The following is a 25,296-nucleotide window of genomic DNA, read 5'->3' on the forward strand; positions in this document are numbered from 1 at the left end:
CAGTGATCACATGGTGCGGAAGCTGAGCAAACAGGTGACGATGCTGCGGTGTTACTATCTCTTAAAAGGCTGGGAAGAAGGGGTTAATGAATACAGTGCTGCATTCATTTGTGTCTATTATATCTGTCTGGAGATTAGTCCAAAGATGTACAGTTTTTATTCAACTGTGTGTGGCAAAATATCCTAAAACTCCAGAGCTATGAACAGGGGATTATAAGAAGATCCTGGGATTTCCCGCTGTAAACGCATGTGTTCTGTATTGCAGACATCTAGAACTGCATTCACCTGATGCCAAGCATACTGCGGTGCTGCGAGCAAAAGATCCTGCGGCGGCCCAGACCTGGTTCAACGCAATTCATGGGGTGGTGACAGAACTTCTTCCCAAGGTGATGGCCGAAGTCCAAACTCAGCTGAGAAAAAACGGAATCTCTGGAAGTCATGAAATTCGGCACATGGGCTGGCTAGCAGAAAAGGTCAGTTTGTTGTGTCTTTGACTTTATATTGTTTATCTCACGAGCTAAATGACCACAAAAATGTCTCATCTGAAGTCCCTTTAACCCTTTTCCGCCTGCTCCGGTGTCCTTGTACAAAGTTCTGGGGGGCGGGAAGATTTTCGATCATGTGACTACTGTGTTTGGCTGTCATAGTGGTCACATGATCAGGAGTCGTTCCACTGGCTATGGATTATTAGTGAGGGTCGAGAGCTGTCTTTGACAGCCCAGTGTCTGTGCTGGGAGCTTGCAGTGAGCTTGTTCTCAGCACAGAAACATTGGCTGCCCAACAACGCACATGTGTGGGTGTTAAAGCCCGCCCTTGCAGCTGCAAATATGTGTAATTTGGGTGACAACAGGTTAAAGTGGAACTTAACCCCCCCCAGGTTTAATTTTACTGTAAACCCCCTCCTACCTTGTGTGCTGGGGTGAACTTAAATAACATACCCAGCCATCAACTGCAGCATTGCCCTGCTGTAATCTGCTGAAAGCTGAACCCACAGGGCCTTGTGCCGCCATCATTGGAGACAGCTTTCTCTTCCAGGTCCTAGCAAGCAGCTCCCGATGACACTCCACTGAGCATAGACAATATTCGTAGTCCTCCTGGGCTTAGGTGAACCTGTGGCTAAAGCTGCTAGTACCTAACCATCTACCAGAAATGGACAATCCAAAGTGTAAATTGAGGTGCTGCTCTAATAACTAAACTATATGTAAATCCCAATGTGAATAAGTGATGAACAGTAAATAAATGAGTGAACAATACTATAATACCCAGTGACTATATTAACAGCATAAGTGACATCAACCCCAAACTAAACATCTACACCGCCTCTCCTAAATGGGTGAAATCAACATAAAAAAATCTATAAATACAATAATTAAATACACATACATATAATGAATGCCGTGGTACTGGATATGCGCCTATTACACAACACCAGTAAATACATATCATGTGGTGACATAAACGCATGTATGCATTACATTCCCAAAACCAACTGATGTGAAAGAAATGGCAGTGATCCCACTAAGGGATAAGAAACAAAGTGAATCAGTGAAACCACTCCTTGTGGTAAACGTACGAAAAAGGGAAGAGGAATCAGATTATAAACGCATGTATACCTACATGCTCAAGGTTAACTGGTGAATAAGAACAATAGCAGTGATCCCACTAAGGGACAAACAAAGTGAATCCGTGAAACCACAAATTGTGGTACTTGTGAAAAAAGAAAGAAGTCAGGCTCACCGCCTGTAAATCACTAACAATCACTAAATGTACACAATTGTGACCCCCCTACTGGGGATAAGTGAACAGAAAACCTATAAATAATGAAGGGATTTGTAACCCCAAATGGGGGGTTCTGAATAAGCAGAGAAATAAGTGACGGCAAACAGTGCCTCACACTCTCCGTGTATCCACAAACATAAATAAACAGTGGATAATAGACCAATCAACATGAACAGAAAAACCAAAACACAAAATTATTAACGTGTCCTAAAAGGTGAAATAAATGTCCAATCTATAGAAGGTGTCCAGAACCATCCAAATGGTTGAGGTGTTCTGTAGTCCTGTGATCACCATAAATGTGCAACAGGATACTATAAATCCCACTCTAGGTGCAATGGCCCCTCACCTCCATGCGGTGACCCTGCAGGGTTAAAACACCTTATGATAATCAAACACCACTGGTCTGGAACCCGGACTCTCTCCAACGGATGTCAGGTCCACCGCTGTGTCAGTTCCCTCTCTGGTGGGCAAGGTCCCGCATGCAGCCTCCTCTCAGTGGTCCTAGAAGTGATGGCTCAGTTGTGATGAGATAGCGATAACTTCAACCTTAGTGGTGTTTGATTACCATAAGGTGTTTTAACCCTGCAGGGTCACCGCATGGAGGTGAGGGGCCATTGCACCTAGAGTGGGATTTATAGTATCCTGTTGCACATTTATGGTGATCACAGGACTACAGAACACCTCCACCATATGGATGGTTCTGGACACCTTTTATAGATTGGACATTTATTTCACCTTTTAGGACACGTTAATAATTTTGTGTTTTGGTTTTTTTGTTCATGTTGATTGGTGGATTATCCATGTTTATTTATGTTTGTGGATACACGGAGAGTGTGAGGCACTGTTTGCCGTCACTTATTTCTCTGCTTATTCAGAACCCCCCATTTGGGGTTACAAATCCCTTCATTATTTATAGGCACTATAGCCTATTTTTCTGTTCACTTATCCCCAGTAGGGGGGTCACAATTGTGTACATTTAGTGATTGTTAGTGATTTACAGGCGGTGAGCCTGACTTCTTTCTTTTTTCACAAGTACCACAATTTGTGGTTTCACGGATTCACTTTGTTTGTCCCTTAGAGGGATCACTGCTATTGTTCTTATTCACCAGTTATCCTTGACCATGTAGGTATACATGCGTTTATATTCTGATTCCTCTTCCCTTTTTGTACGTTTACTGCAAGGCGTGGTTTCACTGATTCACTTTGTTTCTTATCCCTTAGTGGGATCACTGCCATTTCTTTCACATCAGTTGGTTTTGGGCATGTGAAGCATACATGCGTTTATGTCCCCACATTATATGTATTTACTGGTGTTGTGTAATAGGCGCATATTCAGTACCAAGGCATTCATTATATGTATGTGTATTTAATTATTGTATTTATAGATTTTTTTATGTTCATTTAACTCATTTAAGAAAGGTGGTGTAGATGTTTAGCTTGGGGTTTATGTCACTTATGCTGTTAATATAGTCACTGGGTATTATAGTATTGTTCACTCATTTATTTACTGATCACCACTTATTCACATTGGGATTTACATATAGTTTAGTTATTAGAGCTGCACCTCACTTTACACTCCACTGCACATGCACAGCGTATTGTACATAGCCCCAAAGCCACCTGGGATACCTGATGTTGGTATCCTAGGGGGCTTCAGGTGGGGTGGGGAGGATGTCATTCTTGCCTAAGCGAGGAAGGCAGAAGCATGGGGTGTGTTCTCCTAAAATAAAAAATTAAAAAAAATTTAAAAAAAAAAGTTCAGGAATTAGATAAATATATGGAAACACTACATGATTTGCAGGTGTGAAAGTGACAACATGGTTTGCATTGAAAGCGGAAGTGATGTAACATTCTTTTGCTTCCGCTGTGTGATGAGACACCTAGCTAACAGGTGGAAAGCCTCACGTCTGTCATTTACTGCGTGCGCAGCTAGTAATATGGAGTCATGTCAGAGCTTACTGAGCTTCAAAGTGGGCAAATTGTTGGTGCCATTTAGCTGGTGCCTCTGTGACTGAAGTTGCCAATTTTTTTGCCGTGTCACGAGGTACAATATCAAAGGTTATGGCGGCATATACAGTTTCTGGAAAAACGATGTTTGGGCAGCCATATCTTGGTATTCTGCAGGTCCCATTGTCACATTGAAAGATAGAGTCACTGCCAGTGACTATGTACACATTGTGGCAGACTATGTGCACCCCATGGTGCAGACATTGTTTCCCGAAGACCGCGCCATTTACCAAGCTGACAATGCTCTGAATTCACGCAGCTGGTGTTGTCAAATCACGGTTTGGCGAGGATGCAGACAAGGTTTCACACCTTCCCTGGGCGCCACAGTCGCCCAGGGATACTATAGTAGCTAATGATTTTGTTCTTTTACCTAGTGTTTCCATAATTTTGTCCAACCCGTATAACTGGGACTGAAGGTTCGTGTTAAAATCTTAGTAGTTTGACTTCATCGTGTTCTTGCTCTATATCTGTTTAATGTGCTGATTGTCTGCTTGTTATTTGGGTCCACTTTAAACTATGATCAGTTACTTAAGCGGAGACCTTTCTCTGCCACCTACTGGAATTTGTCATTTCTGTGCAATGTATGCGATTAAAGAGGGGACTCCGTATGCAGCTTTCATTGAATGTTGCCACTTAACAGCAAGCACTGAACACATCAAATATGTCACAGTCTCCTGGGAAGTGTAATTAGTCGGTTTGTTTGAATATGGGGTTTTACTGTTACAGGAATCGGGGGAGGCTGAGGATTTAGACATGCAAGTATGGATCTGTATTTTTGTTTTTAATTCCTTCAGGAGTTAATTTTTTAAGGCCCAACACTGGGAACACTTTTTAGTCAGTTATTGTGTACCGAGAATACTATCCAAAATACAATATTTTTCCCTAAAGCGGGTCTTTAACGTCTTAAGGGGCCATGCACGGTGCTTACAAGAAGGTGTCTGTTCCGATGTTGGGAGCACGTGTAAAGGTAAAGGTATTTTTATAAATATTTATTGGTTTTCAATCAGATATAATTAACAAACATTTTCTTCATTAAATAATCATTATATTCCTCATAATTTATTTAATTCCCACAACCCTAATTCCCTCCTAAGCCCCTCCCCGCCCACACCCATCCTCGTATCCCCCCTCCCCCCTCCATCCCACTCTGCCTTTTCTTTTCTAATCCAAGAGAGAGAGAGAAAAAAAAAAAAATATATATATACTGTATATATATATATAGCACTATCCTTTTCTTCCTAAAACTCATTTCTAAAATACATTATTCGTTTCAAGAGGTATAAATCAACTATATTTCACTTTCTGTCTAAATTCTTCCCATTTTCCCCACTTTTTATGGTACATCTCCATCCCGTCTATGTGTGTGTAATAAAGTCCATCTCACATAACTGATTCGTTCTGATCAACCAATCTTCTGCCGTCGGCACCTCCCTTTTTTTCCAAAACTTAGGAATCAAGCTTTTGGCTGCACTCAGAAAGTACCAAATCCCTGAATCCTTATATGATCTCACTGTAAGCTCAGAGATATGAAGAAGACATAACTCTGGATCCAATCTAATATCGATCTTAGTAATTTTCCTCATTAAATGGAAGATTTTCCCCCAGAACACCTGTATCTTTGAACATTCCCACCAAATGTGATATAGTGTCCCCACTTCTCCACAACCTCTCCAACATAGTGGAGAGTTCTCCCCATTCATCTTGTGCTCCACAATCGGTGCAATGTGCCATCTAACTAAACACTTATAATTTAATTCTACTTCTCTCATACTAATATTTTCGTGAATTAACCACTTCCTGTCCGGACACTTTTACCCCCTTCCTGTCCAGGCCAATTTTCAGCTTTCGGCGCTCTCACATTGTGAATGACAATTACTCAGGCATACAACACTGTATCTAAATGAAATTATTATCATTTTTTTCAAACAAATAGAGCTTTAATTTGGTGGTATTTAATCATCACTGGGGTTTTTATTTTTTGCTAGAAAAATGAAAAAAGACTGAAAATTTTGAAAAAAAACATGTTTTTCTTAGTATTTGATACTAAATTTTGCAAATAAATATACTTTCTTCATAAATTTAGGCCAAAATCCATTGTGCTACATTTTGTTGGTAGACATAACCCAAATCAGTGTGTATTATTTAGTCTTTGTGAAAGTTATAGAGTCCACAGACCACGGTATATATATTTGATATATTTGAAAATGTATCAATCCTGATGCACGGACTACCTATATAATTTCTTGGGGCCCTAAAATGCCAGGACAGTACAAATACCCCCCAAACGACCCCTTTTTGGAAAGTAGACAGTCTGAGGTATTTAATGAGAGGCATGGGGAGTTTTTTGAAGTTGTAATTTTTTGCCAATTTTTTAAGGAAATGATGAAAGTAAAAAAAATTCTTTTTTTTTTTCCCACAAAGTTGTCATTTAACAAGTTCTTTCTCTCACACGGCATAGGCATACTTGCAATTACACCCCAAAACACATTCTGCTACTCATCCTGAGTATGGCGATACCACATGTGTAAAACTTTTTCACAGCCTAACCACATAGAAGGGCCCCACATCCAATAAGCACCCTTAGGCGTTCTAGGGGCAAAAATTACACATCTAATTTCTTGACTGTCTATCACAGTTTTGGAGGTCCTGGAGCACCAGGACAATTGAATTACCCACAAAATGACCCCATTTTCGAAAGAAAACACCTCAAGGTATGTTTTAAGAGGCATTGGGAGTCCTCTGAAGACTTCATTTTTTGCCACATGTTTTTGGAAAATGTGAAAAGAAAATGAAAATGTATTTTTTTTTACGCAAAGTTGTCAATCTATGAGATATTTCTATTACACAGCATAGGCATACTTAAAATGATACCTCAAAACGCATTCTTTAACTCCTGCTGAATATGGCGATACCAAATGTGTGAGACTTTTTCACAGTCTGGCCACATAGAGGGGTTCCACATCCAATAAGCACCTGATAGCGTTCTAAGGGCAAAAATTACACATCTAATTTCTTGACTACCTATTGCCGTTTTGGAGGTTCTGGAGCATCAGGGCAATGGAATTATCCGCAAAATGACCCCATTTTGGAAAGCAAACGCTCCAAGGTATGTTTTAAGAGGCATGCAGAGTCTTCTGAAGACTTCATTTTTTGCCACAAGTTTTTGGAAAATGCGAAAAGAAAATGAAAATGTATTTTTTTCTACACAAAGTTGTCAATCTATGAGTTATTTCTAATACACTGCATAGGCATACTTAAAATTACACCCCAAAACACATTCTCTAACTCTTCTTGAATATGGTGATACCAAATGTGTAAGACTTTTTCACAGTCTGGCCACATAGAGGGGTTCCACATCCAATAAGCACTTGTTAGCGTTCTAAGGGCAAAGATCGCACATCTAATTTCTAAACTACCTATTGCTGTTTTGGAGGTCCTGGAGCATCAGGACAATGGAATTATCCATAAAAAGACCCCATTTTGGAAAGCAAACACCCCAAGGTATGTTTTAAGTTCTCCGTCACTCTCATCTGTCATACTCAGAATTTGAAATGCCTCCTCGCTTGTATATGATCCTTTGGCCATATTTTTGACACTGATCAGGACCCACTGGTATGGCAGTGATCAGGATGGTGTTGCAGTGAGGGACAGATATCTGGCTGCAGTTGGTTCACACTAGTCACTGTTGGGCAAAAATCAGAGATACAGTGAGGTGGCTGGCAATGTTTTGTGAGTGTGTGTAAACTCTGTGCAAAGGCTGAAAATTACTCACAGTTAGCTGTACTGGATCTCTCTCCTCACAGACGATGGCAGTGAACAGGATCCACTGGTGTGGCAGAGATCAGGGACACTTTATGAACAGGCACACTGTAAGGTGATCAGGGACACTGATTGGGCCACTGTATGGTGATCAGGGACACTGCTGGGCCACTGCGGTGATCAGGGACACTGCTGGGCCACTTGTGTGGCGATCAGGGACACTGTGGCAATCAGGGACACTGTGGCGATCAGGGACACTGCTGGACCACTTGTGCGGCGACCATGGACACTGCTGGGCCACTGCGATGATCAGGACACTGCTGGGCCACTTGTGTGGCGATCAGAAACACTGCTGGGCAACTGCGGTGATCAGGGACACTGCGGTGATCAGGGGCACTGCTGGACCACTTGTCCGGCGATCAGGGACACTGCTGGCCACTTGTGTGGTGATCAGGGACACTGCCGGGCCACTTGTGTGGTGATCTGGGCCACTGCGGCAATCAGGGACACTGCGGTGATCAGGGACACTGCTGGACCACTTGTGCAGCAATCGGGGACACTGCGGTGATCAGGGACACTGCGGCGATCAGGGACACTGCTGGACCACTTCTGCGGCGATCAGGGACACTGCTGGGCCACTGCGATGATCAGGACACTGCTGGGCCACTTGTGTGGCAATCAGAAACACTGCTGGACTACTGCGGTGATCAGGGACACTTCGGTGATCAGGGGCACTGCTGGACCACTTATCCGGCGATCAGGGACACTGCTGGGCCACTTGTGTGGTGATCAGGAACACTGCTGGGCCAATGTGGGGATCAGGGACACTGCTGGGCCAATTGTGTGGTGATCAGAAACACTGCTGGACTACTGCGGTGATCAGGGACACTTCGGTGATCAGGGGCACTGCTGGACCACTTATCCGGCGATCAGGGACACTGCTGGGCCACTTGTGTGGTGATCAGGAACACTGCTGGGCCAATGTGGTGGTCAGGGACACTGCTGGGCCACTGCGGCAATCAGGGCCACTGCGGCGATCAGGGACACTGCTGGATCACATGTGCGGCAATCAGGGACACTGCGGTGATCAGGGACACTGCTGGGCCACTGTGGTGATCAGGGACACTGCTGGACCACTTGTGCAGCAATCGGGGACAATGCTGGGTTACTTTTGCGGCGATCAGGGACACTGCTGGGCCACTTGTGTGGCGATCAGGGACACTGCTGGGCCACTGCGGCAATCAGGAACACTGCGGCAATCAGGGACACTGCTGGACCACTTGTGCGGCAATCAGGGACACTGTGGCGATCAGGAACACTGCTGGACCACTTGTGCGGCAATCAGGGACACTGCGGTGATCAGGGACACTGCTGGGCCACTGCGGCGATCAGGGACACTGCTGGGCCAATTGTGCGGCAATCAGGGACACTGCGGTGATCAGGGACACTGCTGGGCCACTGCGGCAATCAGGGACACTTCTGGGCCACTTGTGTGGCAATCAGGGACACTGCTTGGCCACTGCGGCGATACTGCTGGGCCACTTGTGTGACGATCAGGGACACTGCTTGGCCACTGCGGCGATCAGGGATACTGTGACGATCAGGGACACTGTGGCGATCAGGAACACTTGTGGGCAATCAGGGTCACTTGGGGCAATCAGGGACACTTGTGGGGGCAATCAGGGACACTTGTGGGGGCGATCAGGGACACTTGTGGGGGCGATCAGGGCCACTTGTTGGGGTGATCAGGGCCACTTTAGGGGCGATCAGGGCCACTTTAGGGGCGATCAGGGCCACTTTTGGGGCGATCAGGGACACTTTAGGGGCGATCAGGTGTCACTGAGGTGGAGGGCAGTTAGCTACAACCCTCTTCTTCGCTGTTTCTCCTCTCACAGACAACTCCGTGAGAGGAGAAGGAGGCGGAAGCTGCACCATGCGGCTTTTGTTGACACTTAAGCTGTGTCCTTATTGGACACAGCTGATCACATGGTATGGGACCGATTTCATTGGTCCCATACCATGTCACGTAATCCACCGTGTCCGTCGGACTCGGCGATCATCGGGCTCGCGGGTGCGCGCTCTAGGAGCCGCGCACGAGCCTCAGATACAAGGTGCCGTTTAGAGACGGCAACCCGCTCCTGTAGGTGTCCCGTCCTGCCGTTTATAAACAGCGGCCGGACGGGAAGTGGTTAATCTAAACATTTTCCTCTGCTGTTCCTCATCGATCTCCCTGCCCATATCTTTTTCCCATTTCTCTACATAAGTTAGTTTTGTGTCAGTGTCTAGTGCCTTTAAGATTCTATATATTTTGGCAACTCCGTGTCTCCCATCTCCCCGTGTATCTAATAAACTTTCAAATAAATTCCACTCCTTTCTAATTCTCACCGATTTTGGGAGACTCTCAAAAAAGTGTTTTAATTGGTGGTATCGAACCTCGTCCATTCTGCTAAAAACCTCTCCCTTTAATTTCTCCATCTCTCTATAAGATCTTAGTTCCTCACCCACCATTATATCTCTCAGTTGCGCGTCCTGTTTAATAATCCAATTCCCTGTGATATCTTCCTTCCCAGGTGCAAAGTAATCTGTATTTTTAAGTGGCATTAACTGTGAGTTAAAAACCCAACCCTTTTGTCTGTGTAACATCTGCCAGACTTTTAAAACAATAGAAGTGTATATACTTGTGTTAACATCTAGACCTCTATGATGTGTAGGTAACCATATAATTCTATTCAGATTGGACCCACTCAATATATTTTCAATTTTGACCCAACTTTTCCCTGGGTTATGAGTCCAGTCAAAGATTCTCGCGATCAAGATCGCTTTATAATATCTCTTGAAATCTGGGAGCCCTAGGCCTCCTCTCTCTTTAATTCTAGTCAGCGTTTCATAGCGTATCCTCGGGTTTTTTTTCCTCCATATATACCCCAACAACATTTTCCTTAGTGTCCTGAAAAAAACCTGGAAGTTTAATTGGGATCATTTGAAACTTGTACAAGACTTTGGGCAAAATTATCATTTTTATCAAATTTATACGGCCCATCCAAGACGGATTTCCAGTTCCCAACCTCTTCAATTCCTCTTTTATCTCGTTTAAAAGTGAAATATAATTATTCTTATACATATTATTAATTGAAGCAGACAATTTTACCCCAAGATACTTTAATTCTTTCTCTCTCCACACAAAGGGGAATTCTTCTTGTATTTTTTCTTTTTCACTATTTTTAAGATTTATATTTAAAATTTCAGATTTTGTTGGATTAATTTTTAAGTTTGATATTTCCCCATACTCTTTCAGTATTTTCATTAAGTTTGGTAGAGAAATGCGAGGGTTTCCAACGAAAAACAATAAATCGTCCGCGTAGGCCGCTACCTTATGTTCTCTATCACCTATCTTTATTCCTTTTATATTAATATTCTTTCTTATCATTGACAACAATGGCTCCAGGGACAAGACAAACAACAATGGGGATAGGGGTCATCCCTGTCTAGTTCCATTTGACATCCTAAAGAGCTCTGATCTTCCTCCATTTACCATGACAGTGGCTGTGGGGCCTTTTATATAAATTACCAATCCACTTCCTAATTCTATCCCCCAACCCTATCTCCACCAAGGTGTCCATCATAAAACTCCAGTTCACTCTATCGAATGCTTTCTCTGCATCAATTGATAGTAATATTACTGGGGTCTTTCCTTTTTTCCCCTCTTGTATAAGCAACAATGATCTTAATCCGTTGTCTCTACCCTCTCTTCCCGGGACAAATCCCACCTGATCCCCATGTATCCATTCTGGCAACAAGACCTTAAGCCTGTTTGCCAGAACTTTTGCAAACAATTTAGTGTCAACATTCAACAGCGCAATAGGTCTATAACTTGCACACTGAGAAGGGTCTTTATCTTCCTTGTGAATTAAAACTATATTGGCCTGTAAGGACTGTCCCCTAACTTCCAACTTGTCTCCCAGGGCATTCATATATGTCTTCAATCTGGGTATTAGTAACTCTTTATATTTTTTATAGTATTTTACAGTAAACCCATCTGGGCCCGGACTTTTCCCCACCACTGTATCCTTCAATGCTATTTCTATTTCTTCTGACGTAATTTCTGAATCCAAGGAATTCAGTTGGATTTTACTTAGTTTTGTTAGACCTGCATTTTTTAAAAATATACTTCTTTTTTCTTTATTTACTGTATCAATATTATTGGGGGTGTCCTGGGGTATAATGTTGTATAGTTCACTATAATAATCTTTAAAAACTCTAGCTATTCTTTTAGTTGAATGGACCATTTCACCCTTGGAGTTTCTTATTTTTTCTATATACCGTATTTTCCGGCGTATAAGACAACTGGGCGTATAAGACGACCCCCTACTTTTCCTGTTTAAAATGTAGTGTTTGGGCTATACTCGCCGTATAAGACTACCCCTCTTCCAGTGCACACCAGTGGGAAGAATCGTGCCCCATCATTGGTGTCAGTGGGACGAATAGTGCCCCATCATTGGTATTAGTGGGAGGAATAGTGCCCCATCATTGGTATTAGTGGGAGGAATAGTGCCCCATCATTGGTATTAGTGGGAGGAATAGTGCCCCATCATTGGTGTCAGTGGGAGGAATAGTACCCCATCATTGGTGTCAGTGGGAGGAATAGTGCCCCATCATTGGTATCAGTGGCAGGAATAGTGCCCCATCATTGGTGTCAGTGGGAGGAATAACACCCCATCATTAGTATCCGTGGCAGGAATAGTGCACCATCATTGGTGTCAGTGGGAGGAATAGTGCCCCATCATTGGTGTCAGTGGGAGGAATAGTGCCCCATCATTGGTGTCAGTGGGAGGAATAGTGCCCCATCATTGGTGTCAGTGGGAGGAATAGTGCCCCATCATTGGTATCAGTGGGAGGAATAGTGCCCCATCATTGGTATCAGTGGGAGGAATAGTGCCCCATCATTGGTGTCAGTGGGAGGAATAGTGCCCCATCATTGGTATCAGTGGCAGGAATAGTGCCCCATCATTAGTATCAGTGGCAGGAATAGTGCCCCATCATTAGTATCAGTGGCAGGAATAGTGCCCCATCATTGGTGTCAGTGGGAGGAATAACACCCCATCATTAGTATCAGTGGCCGGAATAGTGCCCCATCATTGGTGTCAGTGGGAGGAATAGTGCCCCATCATTGGTGTCAGTGGGAGGAATAGCACCCCATCATTGGTGTCAGTGGCAGGAATAGTGCCCCATCATTGGTGTTAGTGGGAGGAATAGTGCCCCATCATTGGTGTCAGTGGGAGGAATAGTGCCCCATCATTGGTGTCAGTGGGAGGAATAATGCCCCATCATTGGTGTCAGTGGGAGGAATAGTGCCCCATCATTGGTATCAGTGGCAGGAATAGTGCCCCATTATTAGTATCATTGGGGGGAATAGCACCCCATCGGTGTCAGTGGAATAGGTCCCCATCTTTGGTGTCAGTGGGAGGAATAGTATCCCATCATTGGTGTCAGTGGGGGGGGGGGGAGGAATAGTGCCCCATCGTTGGTGTCAGTGGGGGGGGGAGGAATAGTATCCCATCATTGGTGTCAGTGGGGGGGGTGGAATAGTGCCCCATCATTGGTGTCATTGGGGGGGTGGAATAGTGCCCCATCATTGGTGTCAGTGGGGGGGGAGGAATAGTGCCCAATCGTTGGTGTCAGTGGGGGGGGGGAGGAATAGTGCCCCATCGTTGGTGTCAGTGGGGGGGAGGAAAAGTGCTCCATCGTTGGTGTCAGTGGGAGGAATAATGCCCCATCATTGGTATCATAGACACCAACGATGGGGCACTATTCCTCCCACTGACACTTGCTTGTAAACAGGGGTGTTCCAGTATGGTGCTGCTGCAGCCAGCATATGTGGTTGCAGCAGCATCTAAGCACGGCACACTTACCTGCGTCTCCACTCGATTTTTGCGGGGCCGCTCAGCTCCGCCTCCTCGCCGGTGATTGGCCGCCTGTGTGCCTTTCCTGAGCTACAGTTCTGGCGGCCAATCACCGGTGAGGAGGCGGAGCCGAGCAGCCACGCGAACATCCAGTGGACGAACCGAAGGAAGGAGCAGCCGCGCTTCCTGGACCGGATCGTCGTGGGACCGGAGCCAGGTAAGAGACAGCAGCCCCTGCCCACCCCTGTACTTAGTTTCCCTTCTGTTGGAAGGGGGAGGGACGGTGGCGGCACCGCGCCGCCCCCCTGAAAAGTGTCAGCATGCCGTTACCGGCGTATAAGACGACCCCCGACTTTTGAGAAGATTTTCAAGGGGTAAAAAGTCGTCTTATACGCCAGAAAATACGGTAATTCCTATTTTTCTTTTCCCTCAACGCCCTCATTAGATGTTTTCCCGGCCTATCTCCCCATCTATACCTTTCACTTGTTAACTTATTAAAGACTCTTCTTTTTTCTTCCTCTATTGCCCTCTCTAATTCATCTTTCTTTTTTGTTATCTTCTGCCTTAATTCTTTCAAGATATTCCTTTTATGGGCCTGTTCTAGATCAGATATTTCATTTAAAAGTCTATTGATCTTTTCTCTCCTTTCTCTTTTCTTTTTTGCCCCTATTGCAATAAGTAATCCTCTGATATAGGCTTTATGGGCTTCCCACAATGTTGCAACCGACACTTCCTCATTATCATTCTCTTCAAAATATCTTTCAATTTCTGTTTTAATCTTTCGATCGATCTCCTCATCCAAAAGAAGTGCCTCATTCATCCACCACACAAAACCACCTCTGTCCTCTCTACCCCATCTTAACTTCATTGCAACCGGAGAGTGGTCTGAGATAGAACTCCCTCCAATCATAACCTCTACCATGGAGTCTATAAATTGATGTTCTACCAATACGTAATCCAATCTAGAGTAAGTCTCATGAACATGCAAATAAAATGTATAATCTCTATCTTTCATATGCCTGATTCTCCATATATCCACCAACTGACACTTATTCAATGATTTCTTTAATAATCTCAGGGACCTATACTCCTCTTTCCTCGCATGGGAGGTAGTATCCAGCCGTGGATCCATACAAAGATTAAAGTCCCCCGCTACTATCAATCGACCTCTTTTAAAATCCATCAGCCTCTGCAATACTTCCCTTAGGAATATCTCTGGTTTCTTATTTGGGCAATATATACTAGCAACTGTACAATCAATATCCTGCAACTTACCCCTTAAAAACAAAAACCTGCCCTCTGGGTCTGTTATTCTCTTCTCCACTTCAAACCTAATATTTTTTGCAAACCCTATAGCTACCCCTTTTGCTCTTCTAATTGGTGAATCCGCATAATACCATGTCGGAAAATATCTTGACCGCAGCCTAATCTTAGATTCCAAATCCAAATGTGTCTCCTGCAAAAGAACCACTGAGGCTGTCCTATGTTGTAACTCCTTAAATAATCTAAATCTCTTTCCAGGGCAGCTTAGCCCCTTTACATTAAAAGTTACAAACTGAATTTCTTCCATGTTGTCCTCCTCTTTCTTTTCTCTCTCTTTTCTCCACCCGTCCTCTTACACTTACCCCTCCTATGCAGAGTATTACCCGTCCAGCCCCCCCCACTCCCCATCTCACCACCCTCCTCCCCCCCACATCCCACCACCCCCCCTCTCCCCCCCATACCATCCCCTCTAGGCCTCCTCTGCCTTTGGATCTTTATCCACCTCAGATCCCTACCTTAGGGGTTCAACTCCTCCCATGACTGCACCCCCCCCCTCCTCCCCCGTGTCCCTTTATCCATTGCTTTTCTTTTTCTAACTGGCTGCCAATTTTCTTCCTCCAAATTATATAACTCTCCCTCCTCCACTTCCCAACCCGGAATCTCTGGTTTCTGTATGCCAAATTTATCACAAAAATCCCCCACATCTTCTGGGAACCTCAGGACCGCTGTAATTCCTTCCCTCCAACCAATTAACCCCGCTGTACGACCCCATCTATAGTTCACATTATGCTTTTTCAGCACTTCTAATAAGGGTTTCAGCGATCTCTTTTTTCTCAAAGTCTCTGCTGTTAAGTCCGCAAAAATTTGGATGTTTTTCCCCCCATATACAATACTTGTTCTTCCTTTTACCTTTTTCCATATCTCTTCTTTATCACCGTGGTTATGAAATTTGACAATTATGTCTCTTGGTTTTTCTAATCCTTTGTCTCATTGATACTTCCCTATCCTATATACTTCATCCAGTTTACATATCGCCACGTCCTGATTATCCATTATGGAGGTCAAAATTTTACCAATTAACTCTTTTAAATCTTCCCCCAAGGTCAACTCTGGGACTCCTCTTACTCTTAGATTATTTCTCCTTGCTCTGTTTTCTTGTTGTTCCATCATATACAGCAATCTTTTTAGGTCCTTTCTATTATCTATTATCTCTTTTTTCAAGTTTGGGATAATTTGGGCATGTGTTTGAACTTTTTCCTCCGTTTCCTCCACCCTAGTTAACAATTGCTCCAAATCTTCCCGAAGTGTGCCCATCTCTTGCTTTATTGATATTTCCAGATTTTTAAACATCTCCGCCATTTCCTTTTTATTTGGTATTTGAAGGTCCCTTTCAATTTCTCTCGACTCAATGCCTTCCATTAATTGTTGACTTTTATACACCGGACCCAGGGAAAGTCTCGGGCTATTATCCAGACTTATTTCCAATTCACTTTTTTCACTGATTCCCTGGGATCTTTCTGGAGTGAAATTTCCCTGTGACGTAAATTTTTTGATCGTACCGGTTTGGGGGTTCCTAGACCCAACCCCTTTGGTATTTTTGCCTTTCGTGTTTCTTTTGAAGTTTTATTCTTACTCCTTTCCTTACAATCTGTCAGATCTTTTGACCCACCCTAGGACTCTCCAGGTTCAGAGTCCACGTTCCTTAGACATCAGATGCAGAATCTTATTATAAACCACAGTTATCACTCACCCTCCAAGTTGAGCTATCCTTCAGGGTATGATTCTCTTCTGTGGCAGTCTTCTCCTAGGGGGGTTACTCTTTGTGAGGTTAACTTCTTCTTCTACTAGGAACAGTATATAGTTTCCCAATGGTGTGGAGTAATAAAGGCTAGAGATGTATCTGTAGTAGCATGGAAATAGTATAATTTGTTAACAGAGTAGAATAGTCATGTAGGGTGATATAGAGGTATGGAGGTGGGAGGTAAAAAGTATAGTGCTATATTACTATAGTATATATAATATATGTTCACACAGCAGCAGTAGCAATGTGGAGTATAGAGGCAGTGTGGGGGCAGTATATCAGCGTTCCAAACCTCGGGGTACCAGGTCGCAGGTTTCTCCCCTCACAGGGCTCGCAGGGCCTCTCCACTACTGTTATGTCTGGCGTCTCTCCCACGTGGCTGCGCCGTCCTGACCGTCTCCTGGCGGCCGCTCTCCTTGTCGCACCGCCACCGCAAGATGTCCCCAGGGAAGCAGGAGCTTTCTCAAAAAGCCTCCAGGGGAAGCCTGGAGAACCTCAGGATCCGAGAAGACTGGCATGGGGTGCTTAGCGTTCACTTTCCCATGCCACCCCGGTCCGCGTCCAGTAGAAAGCCGGCTTTTCTCCGGCCTCCTAAAACGCCGGCCGGCTACTCTATCTCCCAGTGCTCCTCCGCGGCCACACACAGCTGCACCTTCCTGTCTCCCGGCAACCACTCTCCTTGTCTCACCGCTATCGCGAGATGACCCCAGGGAAGCGAGCACTCCGTTGACTCATTCCGGGCTCAGCTCCCCGCCGTCTCCAGTGACCTTCATCGGCCAGGCAGGTGAATCCACTTCTCTCCAGGGCAGCCGGTCAACAAGCTGGGACACCTGAGGAGGAGATAGTCGGGAAAGACTAATGGAGAGTGTTTACTCTACACTCTCCAGTGCCGCCATGTTCAGGTCCCTCCCCCATCCCATCTGGGCTCTGATTTAGGTCACGCCGTGTACATCGTTATCTGGGGAGGTACAGTAGTACTGTAAGTGTAGATGGTGAGACGGCTTGTCCAGCTGAGCCAATGCAAATTTAATGAGCATCACACTTGTTAGCGTTGGCGGTTGGATTGGCTGGATGTCCGTAAAGACAGATGCATCCAGTGAATGCTTCCTGTTAATATGGAAGATGGACAGTCTAGGTGTTGATAGACATCGTTTATGTATTTACTTTTTAAAGTTATTGTTGTTTGCTTTTTACCAGCACGTAATTTCCAAAAGCTTTGCCCATTTATAACAGTCCCTGAGCGATTTCTCTGCTCCTTTTTTGTTATGTTTCCACAGAAGTTGAAGCGTATCTGAACCCGAGAACAAAATCTTTTCCAGTTTACCAATCTTTAGATTTGGTGGCTGCCATTGTTTTATTTTTATTAGGATTATCTAGTTTTTATGTTAAGCTGGTAATCATGTTCACTTCCTGTCCTAGGGTGACAACACTCAATGTACTATATCTATTGTAATGTTTGGGGGTTGTTTAGCTCAGGGTAGCGCTCACCAGCAAGTAGAATCCGCACCAGAAATTGTTGTTTTAGAGTTTCTTGGCCCACTTTTATTAAAGAAAAAAAAAAAGTCCATACAATATATGTTTGCCACATCAGCAGAAAACAACCAATGCAGCCTCCTGGCTTGCACTTGCAACAAAATAGTTCTTCAGCCTCCTGGCTTATGTACAGCAGTTCTGCTCAGGCCTTCCACTATAGACCCTCGTCAGTCCCCCATAGACCACTTCTTTGCCAACACTGTCCACACAGCTGGCAGCCCCTTGCTGCCCTGATCCTCAGGCTCTGGACTCTGTCCTTTCCAATGCACATATGCACTCCTCTGGATTCTCCTTTGCACATACCTGACTCATCGGGAGGATAGAGCCCAGAACCCTGGTTCTGTCTCTACAAAAAGTCCAGAACCCACCTGCATAATCAGTGTTCTGGCTATTCCTAAAACCTGGTCCCAGGTTGCAGATTTCTTCCCACTAAGATCACGTTGAAATTTCCAGGCTCCGGGTCCCAAAATGGACCTTTATGAAACAATGAAGAAACTGAAAAGCCAGTTTCCTCTGCATTACACAAACTCCCTGGAGCCCCTTAACCTGCCTTGTTGAGAATCCTGGGTAGCATAATATCCTTTTAACAACATGACAGATCACCGCACTGTCACACTATGGAGAGCAGCATTGTCACCCTAGGACAAGAAGTGTTTCAGGGCTACAGAACAAACACGTGTAGGCTTGTGAGCTGCTATGTGAGTAATATATCTTACCAAGTGCTGATTGTGAATCGCCTGCACCTAACACATGCTCATACTAGTGTGTAAAAAAACAAAAACCCACAATGTGCCGCGCTTCACTTCAACAATAATATGTGTATCCAATCACTAATATTTCTAATGCATATCCAAATATATAAATGAATATAAATATATGTAATTGTGTATCCAGTTACTATTAGTTATATATCAAAATAAATGAAAAAGTGAATAAACCAATGATGATTTTCAACAACAGTGTCCATATGATTGTTATAAGCAGTCAAAAGAAAACTCCATATATGAGTTCCCTCAAACGTGCAAACTTTGCTTTATCGTATAATATCCCGTGCTTCTTAAAAAGTATTTGGTGCGAATATCTTGCATAAACGTGCCCCCCCACCGGTTGTGCTCTCACCTCAAATAATGAACAAACCGTTAAGTAAGGTCATATAGCGCTTGTGTCCCTTTAAATGGACCAAAGTGTGGATGGGACGGTATCCTGCTGTTTGGGGTCCTTCTCCACTCAAACGATAAACTCCCCTTCCACGGTGGTTATTATAGAGGAATAGATCAAATCATAGTGTATTACCCTTTAAAAATCATTTTCATTAATAAAAGTAATGCACTCACATTTACTCTATGTTAAAACTGCTTTGTGCACAAAATGTGTTCTCCAGAACTTTTTCCCAGGTGAAAATCCTAAAATTGCCAGCTGGTGTCAGTATGGTACCATCCAGCCTCCTGAGGGGCTTTGATGTCACCATGCTCAGTGGTACCATACTGACACCAGCTGGCAATTGTAGGATTTTCAACTGGGAAAAAGTTCTGGAGGACACATTTTGTGCACAAAGCAGTTTTAACATAGAGTAAATGTGAGTGCATTACTTTTATTAATGAAAATGATTTTTAAAGGGTAATACACTATGATTTGATCTATTCCTCTATAATAACCACCGTGGAAGGGGAGTTTATCATTTGAGTGGAGAAGGACCCCAAACAGCAGGATACCGTCCCATCCACACTTTGGTCCATTTAAAGGGACACAAGCGCTATATGACCTTACTTAACGGTTTGTTCATATATTGGAGGTGAGAGCACAACCGGTGGGGGGGCACGTTTATGCAAGTTATTCGCACCAAATACTTTTTAAGAAGCACGGGATAGTATACGGTAAAGCAAAGTTTGCACGTTTGAAGAAACTCATATATGGAGTTTTCTTTTGACTGCTTATAACAATCATATGGACACTGTTGTTGAAAATCATCATTGGTTTATTCACTTTTTCATTTATTTTGATATATAACTAATAGTAACTGGATACACAATTACATATATTTATATTCATTTATATATTTGGATATGCATTAGAAATATTAGTGATTGGATACACATATTATTGTTGAAGTGAAGCGCGGCATTGTGGGGTTTTAGGACTACAGAACACCTCCCCCTTTCTCCATCTATACAATGCTAGGTTCACACCCTCTCTATGCTCTTTCTCTAAAAATATATTCACTATATCGTATGGATGTATGTATATTAAAAGCCATAGGAATGACCGTTTCTGGCATTCCCACCCCTTTCTCAAGCTCAATGCACATTTGAACTTGCGAAAGGGCAGAGATTCCCAAAACTCAAGAAGCGGCTAATTAGGCGGTCGCCTAATGCCTCACCCTCACAGGGGCTTTGCGGCAGCATAATTTTCCTACGGCTAGGTTTAAACATGTCTGGTGTGAATTTATGGGTCATTTTCACTGCCAATTTCCAATGCTGCTATTCAGCGGTTCATCTGTGGTTTTCAAATATGGTTCAGATGCAAATTTATGGAGCTGCTGGCTACCGACATCTTTAACAATACCTGGTCCACTACAGGTCCAGACACTTGCACCCCCTTCCATTCTAGGACAATTTTCAGCTTTCAGCACTATCACACTTTGAGTGACAATTACTCAGTCATGCAACACTATACCCATATTACATTTTTATCTTTTTCTTGTGACAGAACTTTCTTTTGGTGGTATTTGATCACCACGGGGTTTTTTATTTTTTGCTATATAAACGAAAAAATACTGAAAAGTTTGAAAAAAACCAAAACATTTTTTGCTTAGTTTTTGTTATATAATTTTGCAAATAGATCATTTTTCTTCATAAATTTAGGCCAAAATGTATTCAGCTACATTTTTGGGATAAAAATAACCCAAAACAGTTTATATTATTTAGTCTTTGTGAAAGCTATAGAGTCTATAAACTATGGGATATATATTTGAAATATATGCCATAATGGCATATGGCAGTGATCAGGGCTCTGGTATGGGCTATGGCGGTGATCAGGACGGTGGTATGACAGTAGCCAAGACGCTGTTATGTGGTATGGGGGTGATTAGGATGCTGGTATAGGGTGTGGCTGTGATCAGGATGCTGGTATGGGGTATGGCTGTGATCAGGATGCTGGTAGGGGGTATGGCTGTGATTAGGATGCTGGTATAGGGTGTGGCTGTGATCAGGATGCTGGTATAGGGTGTGGCTGTGATCAGGATTCTGGTATAGGGTGTGGCTGTGATCAGGATGCTGGTATGGGGTATGGCTGTGATCAGGATGGTGGTATAGGGTTTGGCGGTGATCAGGATGGTGGTATAGGGTATGGCTGTTATCAGGATGCTGGTATGAGGTATGACGGTGATCAGGATGCTGGTATGGGGTATGGCGGTGATCAGGATGCTGGTATAGGGTATGGCTGTTATCAGGATGCTGGTATGAGGTATGACGGTGATCAGGATGCTGGTATGGGGTATGGCGGTGATCAGGATGCTGGTATAGGGTATGGCTGTGATCAGGATGCTGGTAGGGGGTATGGCTGTGATTAGGATGCTGGTATAGGGTGTGGCTGTGATCAGGATGCTGGTATGGGGTATGGCTGTGATCAGGATGCTGGTATAGGGTTTGGCGGTGATCAGGATGGTGGTATAGGGTATGGCTGTTATCAGGATGCTGGTATAGGGTATGGCTGTGATCAGGATGCTGGTATGGGGTATGGCTGTGATCAGGATGCTGGTATAGGGTATGGCTGTTATCAGGATGCTGGTATGAGGTATGACGGTGATCAGGATGCTGGTATGGGGTATGGCGGTGATCAGGATGCTGGTATAGGGTATGGCTGTGATCAGGATGCTGGTATAGGGTATGGCGGTGATCAGGATGCTGGTATAGGGTATGGCTGTGATCAGGATGCTGGTATAGGGTATGGCTGTTATCAGGATGCTGGTATGAGGTATGGCGGTGATCAGGATGCTGGTATGGGGTGTGGCTGTGATCTGGACGCTGGTATGGGGTATGGCTGTGATCAGGATGCTGGTATTGGGTGTGGCTGTGATCAGGATGCTGGTATGGGGTGTGGCTGTGATCGGGATGCTGGTATGGGGTGTGGCTGTGATCAGGATGCTGGTATGGGGTGTGGCTGTGATCGGGATGCAGGTATGGGGTATGGCTGTGATCAGGATGCTGGTATGGGGTATGGCTGTGATCAGGACGCTGGTATGGGGTATGGCGGTGATCAGGATGCTGGTATGGGGTGTGGCTGTGATCAGGATGCTGGTATGGGGTATGGCTGTGATCAGGATGCAGGTATGGGGTATGGCTGTGATCAGGACGCTGGTATGGGGTATGGCGGTGATCAGGATGCTGGTATGGGGTGTGGCTGTGATCAGGATGCTGCTATGGGGTGTGGCTGTGATCAGGATGCTGCTATGGGGTGTGGCTGTGATCAGGACATTGGTATGGTGTATGGGGGTGTTTTGTTTGCACTGGGACAGGTGACAAGGCCTCCTGAATGATGTATTATTGATATTGTGGGGCAGTGATCAGGGACACAGGGGAACTAAACTGGGGCCCTGGGGAGGCTGGCAGTGCAGTGTGTGAGGGTACAAGCAGCCTGACATTCAGTGTAAACTCACACACTGCAGGATCGCTCACAATGAGATCAGAAAAAAGCGATTGGTCACAGCAGTCACATGTGATACACCATATGATCGCCATAACACAGCGGTAATTTGATCCACTGTGTCTGGGCGACACCCTGATCACCGGGTTTTGTGGTGATCGCTCTGTGAGCTGCACACGAGCCATCAATGCAGCCTAACGTACAGGAACATTAGCCTGCATCGGCGCTGCTTCCCGTCTGCCGTCAATGTAGAATGGGCGGACGGGAAGAGGGTAAGGGGGGGGCCAGGTAGATGGCTGCTTGTCCTGGTTTGGTATGGATTTTGAGGGTAACTCCATGCCAAAAAAAACCCCTTATCCGAGCATGTGGCCGGGCTGGCCAGTAAAGGGGGCAGACCCCCAGATCCTGCCAACCCAACCCCCCCATCCATGTGAATGAGTATGGGGTACATTGGGCATTTTTTTGCTATTCTCCACTTCGCTTTATCTGGCAATAGCACGGTCATGCAACGCTGTACACGAATGACATTTTTCATTTTTTTCCCACAAAAATAGAGCTTTCTCTTGGTGATATATGAACACCACTAGGTATTTATTATATAAATGAACATTTTGAAACAAGAAAACTATATTTTTTAAATTTTGTTATAAAACATATCCAATAAAAATTTAAAAAAAAATTCTTTATAAATATAGGCCAACATATATTCTGTTACATGTTTTAGGTCAAAAGAAAAAAAAAAACGCAAATCAGTAAATGTGTATTATTTGGTTTGTGTGAAAGTTGTAGCGTCTACAAACAATGGGATAAATAATAAATACTGGAATTTTTCTTTATCTTTTACATTTATTTATTTATGTTTATACTATTAATGTTGATGATGAGTGGGGCTGTGATAGTGCGCCGAGCGATCTGACACTTTGTCGCAACTGACACTGACATCTCCAGTGACACTGATACAGAGATCAGTGTTAATACTATACACTGTCACTGTATAAATGACACAGACTGGGAAGGGGTAACATCTAGGGGCAATCAAAGGGTTAGCGGTGTGTACTGTGTGTAGTATGGGCTGCTTTTACTAATCCATTTGGCTGTTTTTACTCTCTGCTTTGCAGGGAGAAAAAAATAGACACATCACTGCTGTTTGACAGAGGTCTGTGTTGCTTGTCAACACAGAGCTCTGCTAAGTCATTCGCTCAGTCGTTCAGCAGGTCCCAGCCATAAATCATTTGGCTGAACCTGCTGATTGGCTTGGGTTGTAGCGAATGGCAGCACAGATGGGGGTAACGGGCACACATGCCCCCTACCTAGAAATGAAAGATCACAAACATGTACATGATCTGGTGCAGAAGAGACCCCAGGCTGCTGTATATTTGCATGGACCTGTCGGCAGCTGGTTAATTCATGGAACAGAGTTCTACTACCTAATAGTCTCTTATATGTTGTGGTGAGATGTCTGGAATCGGGATCCCAGATCTTCACATCCAGTGCAGCCATGACTAGAGGGTTCAACTCTTCTAGATGTGGGATTCATTTTATTGGATGGTCCATGCAGCAGAATTAGTGGGAACAGATGATACTATGAGAGACAGAAGAGGCCAGAGGGTGACTAAGCCCCGTAGACTCCACTGGTAACTAAAATATCACTTTTGGGTGGACTGACCCTTTAACTGTACAGGATATGTTGGTGGTACACAAATTAAAAGAGTACGGGACACACGGAATGATAGAAATGCCAGTCACCACAGACTTGGAATTACACTGTATCTGAGCACCACAAAACCAAAATGATAATTTATTCATTTGTAATAATCAAAGAAAACTCCCCCATCCATCCATGTTTCCATGCTTTATTTTACTGAGAAATCACTTTGAAAAACTCTTGTCTAGCATTTCTGGCTGTGACCACCTTGAGTAAGGGCAGATGACTGATGTAGCCATTACTTCCTGGAATCCATCTGCCCTTAGCTCAGGCACGAGGGTGTGCTTTGGTGAGAGAGCCTCTGCTCCACTCCTGAATACTCCTGGGATGTATGACCTCATTTGCCTAGGCTAGAAACCAGGAAGTAACTGAGGAATTGTTAATAAAAAAGAATACGTTTAAAACAAATAGATATGATCTACGTTCCTAAATACACTGCTCAAAAAAATGAAAGGAACGCTTTTTAATCAGAGTATAGTGTCAAGTCAATTAAACTTCTGGGATATTTATCTGGTCAGTTAAGTATCAGAGGGGGTTGTAAATCAGTTTCAGCTGCTTTGGTATTAATGAAATGAACAAAAGTTGCATTAGATGGGCAACAGTGAGACGACCCCCAACACAGGAATGGTTTTACAGGTGAAGGCCACTGACATTTTTTTCCTTACTCATCTTTTTTGACTGTTTTTCACTAGTTTTGTCTCATATGACGCCCTCCCACAACTGGACAACTGCGCTCTAACCGTTATTCGGCTATAGCGCACTTGGCAAGTGGTTAAAAAGATATCCCAGCATCCTTTGAGATATCATGTTTCAGTCCATCTGACGCTGCCACGTTGCACCTCAGACTGTCCAGGAGCTCAGTGGTGACCTGGTCCAGATCTGGGAGGACATCCCCCAGGACACCATCC

General features: G+C 44.2%; 1 long non-coding RNA gene across 1 annotated transcript in view; it reads left to right on the plus strand.

Annotated features, from left to right (window-relative positions):
• The first annotated feature begins 272 nt into the window (after positions 1 to 272).
• Positions 273 to 25,296, plus strand: part of LOC149470875 (uncharacterized) — a 63,880-nt gene continuing 38,856 nt past the window's right edge. Inside the window, exon 1 of the long non-coding RNA XR_016307830.1 lies at positions 273 to 473. This is a non-coding gene — a long non-coding RNA (uncharacterized LOC149470875). The remainder of the gene's footprint in view (positions 474 to 25,296) is intronic.

This window comes from Staurois parvus, unplaced genomic scaffold, assembly GCF_062004578.1.
Source record: "Staurois parvus isolate SC_StPar_1 unplaced genomic scaffold, SC_StPar_1.0 ptg000030l, whole genome shotgun sequence".
Taxonomy (NCBI): domain Eukaryota; kingdom Metazoa; phylum Chordata; class Amphibia; order Anura; family Ranidae; genus Staurois; species Staurois parvus.